General features: G+C 43.4%; 1 protein-coding gene across 1 annotated transcript in view; it reads right to left on the bottom strand.

Moving 5' to 3' along the window:
* Positions 1–1401: 1401 nt before the first annotated feature.
* The window catches only part of LOC105466842 (antioxidant 1 copper chaperone), a 28600-nt gene continuing 22311 nt past the window's right edge, over positions 1402–7690 (bottom strand). Inside the window, exon 4 of the mRNA XM_071098189.1 lies at positions 1402–1676. The gene's annotated coding sequence lies outside the window, so the exon portion shown is untranslated. The remainder of the gene's footprint in view (positions 1677–7690) is intronic.

The raw sequence follows: 7690 nt of genomic DNA, 5'->3' as shown, positions 1-7690 counted from the left end.
ACAGGAACTTCAGGGGACTGAGGAACACATTGCACTATGGGGTGCACTCAGTAAAATCTAGAATTACAGAAGACCCTCCTGCACAGAAGACCCAACTTCCTCAACAGATAATTTGCAAGGAGAAAAACAAAAAAGGGCAGGAGTAGGGTTGCTACAGACTAAAAGACTTAAGAAACATCAACCAAATGCAATGTATGGACTTTGTTTGCATCCTGATTTGAACAAACCAAGGGCTTAAGAAAAGAATAAATAAATAACAATAGAGGAAATTTGAACACTGGATATTTTATGATATTAAGAGATTTGTATTAACTTTTAGGTGTCATGATGAATAGTTTTTTTGTTTTTTTTAATCCTATCTCTTAGAAGAAATACAATAATACAAAAATTAGCCAGGTGTGGTGGTGCACACCAGTAGCCCCAGCTACTCAGGAGGTTGAGGCAGGAGAATTGCTTGAACCTGGGAGGCAGAGGTTGCAGTGAGCCAAGATCACACCACTGCACTCCAGTCTGAGCAACAGAGCGAGACTCCGTCTCAAATAAAAAAGAAAAGAAAAGAAAAAAGAAATACAATAATAAAATGAAATGATGCTGGTGTTTGTTTCAGAATAACCCTGTGGGGGATGGAGGCAGGCAGTGGAAGATGCACTAAAACCGGCTATGAGTTGGTAGTTCTTAAAGCTGGGAGATGAGTGTATGGGGTTCATGATATTATTCACTTTACTTTCAGATATTTTTGGAAACTTCCATAATAACATGTTTAAATAAAATGCAGCTAGGTAATTTCTTTTTTTTTTTTTTTTTTTGAGATGGAGTTTCACTCTTTGTTGCCTAGGCCAGAGTGCAGTGGTGCGATCTTGGCTCACTGCATCCTCTGCCCTCCCGGGTTCAAGTTATTCTCCTGTCTCAGCCTCTGGAGTAGCTGGGATTACAGGCGCATGCCACCACATCTGGCTAATTTTTGTATTTTTAGTAGAGACGGGGTTTCATCATGTTGGCCAGGCTGGTCTTGAACTCTTGACCTCAGGTGATCCGCCACCTTGGCCTCCCAAAGTGCTGGGATTACAGGCGTGGGCCACCACGCCTGGCCTCAACTAGTTAACTTTGACAAATAAGAGGTGTAGTCTTGGTAGGAAGATGCCAGGGGTTGGAGCCCCACTCTCAGTTCCTCCCTTTTCCCTGAGGTACGTTCACAGAACCTTAGGTCTCTGTAGAACAGTTTGAAATCACTGATCTAGACCACGGATTATTGGGGGAACCAGCCCCCAATATTTCAACGTAGGTTTTTTCTATTTTCTCTAAGGGTCGGCCAGTCTGAGAAATAAAAAGAGTACAAAGAGAGAAATTTTACAGCTGGGCCTCTGGGGGTGCTATCACATATTGGTAGGACTGTGATGGCGACCCCGAGCCGCAAAACCAGCAAGTTTTTATTAGAGATTTTAGAAGGGGAGGGGATGTACAAACAAGGAGTAGGTCACAAGGATCACGTGCTTCAAAGGGCAATAAAAGATCACAAGGCAAGGGCAAAATTAGAATTATTGATGAGGGTCCGTGTCCCGCTGTGCACACATTGTCTTGATAAACATCTTAACAGGAAACAGGGTTTGACAGCAGACAACCGGTCTGACTAGAATTCACCAGGCTGGAATTTCCCAATCCTAGGAAGCCTAAGGGCACTGCAGGAGACCAGAGCATATTTCAGTCCTTATCTCAACTGCATAAGACAGACACTCCCAGAGCAGCTGTTCATAGACCTCCCCCTAGGAATGCATTCCTTCCCCAGGACTATTAATTATTAATATTCCTTGCTGGGGAAAGAATTCAGCGATATTTCTTCTACTCGCACATCCGTCTGTAGGCTTTCTGTGAGAAGAAAAATATGGCTCTATTCTGCCCGACCCTGCAGGCAGTCAGACCTTATGGTTATCTCCCTTGTTCCCTGAAAATCACTGTTATTCTGTTCATTTTCAGGGTGCACTGATTTCATATTGTTCAAACACACATGTTTTACAAACAATTTGTACAGTTAACGCAATCATCACAGGGTCCTGAGGTGACGTACATTCTCAGCTTACGAAGATGACAGGATTAAGAGATTAAAGACAGGCATAAGACATTATAAGAGTATTGATTGGGGAAGTGATAAATGTCCATGAAATCTTCAAAACTTATGTTCAGAGATTGCAGTAAAGACAGGCGTAAGAAATTATAAAAGTATTAATTTTGGGAACTGATAAATATCCATTAAACCTTCATAATTTATGTTCTTCTGCTGTGGCTTCAGCCAATCTCTCCGTTCAGGCTCCCTGACTTCCCACAACAATGGATAGACAATTTTCTTCTGAAAAGGGCAAAATAGTAAACATTCTAGGCTAAGTGGGCCATATGGTCTTCGTTGCCATTCTCCAACTCAGCTGTTATAGTGTGGAAGCAGCCATAGATAATACATAAATGAGTATGACTGTATTTTAATAAAACTTTATTTACAAAAACAGATGGTGGCTCGATTTGGCCTGCAGGCTGTTGTGTGCCAATCTTTGACGTAGACCAACCCTTTCCTTTTATTTGTTTTATTATTATTATTATTATTGTTATTATTATTAAGAAAAGATCTCACCCTGTCATCCAGGCTGAGTGCAGTGGTGCGATCATAGCTTCCCGCAGCCTCAATCTCCTGGGTTCAAGCAATCCTCTCACCTCAGCCTCCTGAGTAGCTAGGACTACAGGCAAGTGCCACCACCTGGCTAATTTTAAAAATTTTTTTAGTGTTGGGGGGGTCCCACTATGTTGCCCAGGCTGATCTTGAACTCCTGGCCTCAAGCAATCCTTCTGCCTTGGCCTCCCAAGTGTTGGGATTACAGGTATCAGCCATCATGTCCAGCCTAACCCCTTCCTTTTAAAGTTGTGGAAACTGAGACCCAGAGGGTTAAAGTGGCTCAAGATTGCACACACACACACACACACACACACACACACACACACCCCCAAAAAAAAAAAAAAAACAGGACCTTGTGAGAGCAACTGCTGCAGATCCCAGTCTTGACTTTAGGCCTGCGTATCTTGGTATTATGGGCAAATGAAAGCAAGCATATGGTGGGTGGGCAGAAGAAATCAGGGAACACAAGCTTATGTATCAGTTAGTGTTAGGTTCAGCTGTATGTATATACCAGTAAGCTCAAAATAACAGTAGCTGTAACAAAAATGAAGGTTATTTCATTCTCACATAGAAACAAAGTCTGGAAATAGACAGTTTAAGGCTCATGTATAGAATCCATCATCTTCTAGCTAAGTGCCATGGTGCATGCCTGTAGTCTCAGCTACTCTAAAGGCTGAGGCAGGAGGATCGCTTGAGCCCAAGAGTTTGAGGCACTGCACTTTGGCCTGGACAACAGAGTGAGACCCCCACCTCTAAAAAATAATAAATTAATAATAATAATAATCTCTGGAGACCCAGGTACTATCCTTAGCTCATGGCTTCAAGCGCTAAGGAAAGTGACATCATGGCCCGATATGGCTACTAGATTACATCCTTCTTTCAGGCAGGAGGAAGAATAAAGAATGGTGAGGGCCTTCTAATTGCATCAGCTCATTTTAAGGAGTCTTTCTGGAATTTCTTTGCATCTCAATTAGCCAGAACTTAGTTATATGTCACACTTAGCGGCAAAGGAACCTAGGGAATGTCATCTTTATTTTAGGTTGCAACGTGCCCAGCCATAAATTAGGTTCTATTACTAAGGAAAAGGGGATGAAAGGCTTTTTTTTTTTTTTTTTTTTTTTTGAGATGGAGTCTCGCTCTTGTTGCCCAGGCTGGAGTGCAATGGCGCGATCACGGTTCACCACAACTTCCGCCTCCCAGGTTCAAGCAATTCTCCTGCCTCACCTCCCAAGTAGCGGGGATTATAGGCATGCACCACCACACCCAGCTAATTTTGTATTTTTAGTAGAGACGGGGTTTCTCCATGTTGGTCAGGCTGGTCTCGAACTCCCAACCTCGGGTGATCTGCCCACCTCAGCTTCCCAAAGTGCTAGGATTACAGGCATGAGCCACTGTGCCTGGCCAAAAGACTTTTGAATAGAAAATTGGCAGTCTCTGTCACAAGTTATTTGAATAGATGTGAGTTGCTCCTTTTCACCTGAAAAACTCCAGGCCTGGGGTGTTTAATGACCATGACAAAGCAGCCTGAATTAATGGAAAGAGCACCCCAAGCTGCTCCCATTTCCCTACGTGAACTCAGACAAGTACCTGCACTTCTTTGTTGCTTCACTTTAGCCATATGCACAGTGAAAGGACTCTAACAGTTCCACTTGTAGGATTTTATTCCTAGGAAATACTGAGTTACCTGATACCAGACAATATACACTTTAATAAGTTCTGGAAACAACGTATTAATAGATCATTCTATCCATCTGAGTTCAGTTGTGGGGCACAGCCACCACCCGAGCTCAGAAAGGGACTTCATCAGGTGCTTACAAAAGGATTGGAAGGGCTGGAGGAAGGGGCTGAGGCTGAGCTTCCAGCATTATGACTCTCAGAACAGTGCAGGTGAACTGGCTACCAGAGGGGCAGCCACATTGCCCCATCAGGAGGGCAGGGAAGCAGAGGGTGGCTGCTGGACTATGAAGTTCAAGTGTGTACTGCCATGGCTATGATCCAAGGGGTCAGGAAGCCGCAGCCACCAGTGCCTCTCAACACCTATGAAACTAGTGACTAGACACAGGAACACTGCTGCCAAATAACCCAATGTCTCCATGCTGGGCGGGAATAGCCAAAATCTGTGGGACAATGGCTCTTCCTGATTTCCACCTTCCAAATGGAGCAGGAGTGAACCTAATCAATGAAACCTAATTTTTTTTTTTTTTTTTTGAGATGGAGTTCCGCTCTGCATGCCAGGCTGGAGTGCAGTGGCACGATCTCGGCTCGCTGCAACCTCCGTCTCCTGGGTTCAAGTGATTCTCCTGTCTCAGCCTCCCAAGTAGCTGGGATTACAGGCTCATGCCCCCATGCCTGGCTAATTTTTCGTATTTTAGTAGAGATGGGTTTCACCATGTTGCCCAGGCTGGTCTCGAACTCCTGAACTCAAGCAATCCACCCTCCTTGGCCTCCCAAAGTGCTAGGATTACAGGCGTCAGTCACCGCACCCGGCCAATGAAACCTAATTTTCAATGAGAAACGTAACTACCAGGAAGTTAGGTTCACGTGGGGCTTGGCAGCCTCACATGTGGGAAAGCACACAGGAAAGAGGTTGGAACTGACGTGTAGTGCCGGTGAACTATATGCATGCACCACTCTGTATAACTTAGCTAAACAAATTAAGGTGCATTCGCACAGTGGAATGCTTTCCAGCCATGAAAATCTGTATTTTTTTTAGCCAGTAAATACTTTCCATTCACTTAAATGGGCAAGAAGGGACAAATCTTAGAATTCCAGACAACATATTTGTCCCTTCAGGGAGTGGAGTTTATTTCCATATGCAACCTTGAATGTGGCTGGACTTACTTCCTGAGAATAGAGAATGAGAAGGTCAAAATCGTAACTTTCTGGACACAGATCCAATCCAGTGTACCACATCAGGTTTAGTCATCAGGTCTTCTTAATCTTCTCTGATCTTTGAGAGTTTTCCAGGAACCTCACGGCCAGGAGTTTGCCAGGAACCCTAACATCATCAGTAATAGATCATGTCAATATCTATGTACCCCCTGAGATAATGAAATAAGATGGAGACTTTACCTCTGTGTATATTCTTCCCCCAACCGCAGTTTAATCATGAGAAAAATCCCAGACAAACCAAATGAGAGGGACAGGCTATATCATACTTGGCCAATAGTCTTCACAACCATTAAAGTCATGAAAAACAAGAAATGATTGCTAAACTCTTAAAGATCAGAGGAGATGAAGGAGACCTGATGACTAAAGGCAATGTGGTACACTGGATTGGATCTGTGTCCAGAAAGAGAGCACTTATGAGAAAGCTGGTGAAATCCAAATCACATCTGGAGTCCAGTTAACACTGTACCAGCCAAACAGTGGCTCATACCTGTCATCCCAGCACTTTGGGAGGCCGAGATGGGTGGATCACCTGAGGTCAGGAGTTTGAGACAAGCCTGGCAAACATGGCAAAGCCCCATCTCTACTAAAAATTCAAAAATTAGGTCGGGCGCAGTGGCTCACGCCTGTAATCCCAGCACTTTGGGAGGCCGAAGTGAGCGGATCACGAGGTCAGGAGACCAAGACCATCCTGACCAACATGGTGAAACCTTGTCTCTACTAAAAATACACAAATTAGCCGAGCATGGTGGTGCGTGCCTATAATCCCATCTACTCGGGAGGCTGAGGCAGGAGAATAGCCTGAACCCGGGGGGCGGAGGTTGCAGTGAGCCGAGATGGCACCACTGCACTCCAGCCTGGAGACAAAGCAAGACCCAGTCTCAAAAAAAAAAAAAAAAAAAAAAAAATTAGCCAGGCAGGCTGAGGCAGGAGAATTGCTTGAACCTGGGAGGCAGAGGTTGCAGTGAGCCATGATCACTGTACTGCACCCCAGCCTGGGCAACAGAGTGAGACTCCATCTCAAAAAACAATGTGCCAAGGAGCTTTGGTACCAATGTACCAATTAGATCTTAGTTTTGACAAATGTGTCATAGTTATGTAAGACATTAACATCAGAGGAAGCTAAGTGAAGGATATATGGAAACTCTCTGTACTATCTTTCCAAGTTTTCTATAAATCTAAAATTATTCCAAAATAAAATTTGCTGGGTGCAGTGGCTCACACCTGTAATCTCAGCACTTTGGGAGGACACAGTGGGAGGATTGCCTGAGCCCAGGAGCTCAAGACTGGCCTGGGCAACATGGTGAGAGACCCCTTATCGCTACCAAAAAAAAAAAAATTATTAAAAGTTATTTTGTTAAGAAAAGGAGATCAATGTTGCTCTGAAATGAAAATAAAACTTGATATGAAAATGCGTCCATTAACTATTCAGTTAGTGAAAGAAGCAGGTAATAAACCATCAATACTAATAAAATGGTTAGTTAGCACTTATTGAGTGCTTATAGCATGCCACCCTCTGTGCAAAATGATTTCTGTGGATTATCTCATTTAATTCTGAGAACCACCCTATGAGGTCAATGCTATTATCCTCAATTTACTGTTAGGGAAACAATGGGCTAGATAGTTTACATAACTTGTCAATAAAATATGGTGTTAGTCTAACTCTGGAACCTGAGTTATATGAAACACTACCATATATCACCATTTAGCTTTACTTATATTGTATATATTTACAGAAGCCTAAAAAGGATATACTCCAAACTGTAAGAGAGAATTTTCTTTGTCATATGGAGACTATGGGGGAGGGTGTCACATAAATAAAATTATTTTAGTTTTTTACAGTTATCCTGTAATATCATAGTAGGTATTTGCATTAATAACAACAAAAAATGAGGCAGTAGGACTTTTGATTTCAAAAGGACTTTCCAGTTCTAACACTTTAGAATATCCAAGGCCCCTGACATCTCTGGAGGTTTGGTCTGAGGCAGAGGCAGAGGCTTGAGATGGCAGTAGGGGGATTTCTCAGCTCTCAGGGTGGTGGGTGGTGGGGTGTGGTGAATTTGAGCTTTTGGAGACTCTGGGCTGTGCTTCTAGCCTTAACCTTCCACCTCCAGCCCTCCTTGCCATCTCAACAGCTTTAGTGGC

Source organism: Macaca nemestrina, chromosome 6 (genome assembly GCF_043159975.1).
Source record: "Macaca nemestrina isolate mMacNem1 chromosome 6, mMacNem.hap1, whole genome shotgun sequence".
Lineage (NCBI taxonomy): Eukaryota > Metazoa > Chordata > Mammalia > Primates > Cercopithecidae > Macaca > Macaca nemestrina.
This window is presented reverse-complemented; position numbering and strand designations above follow the sequence as displayed.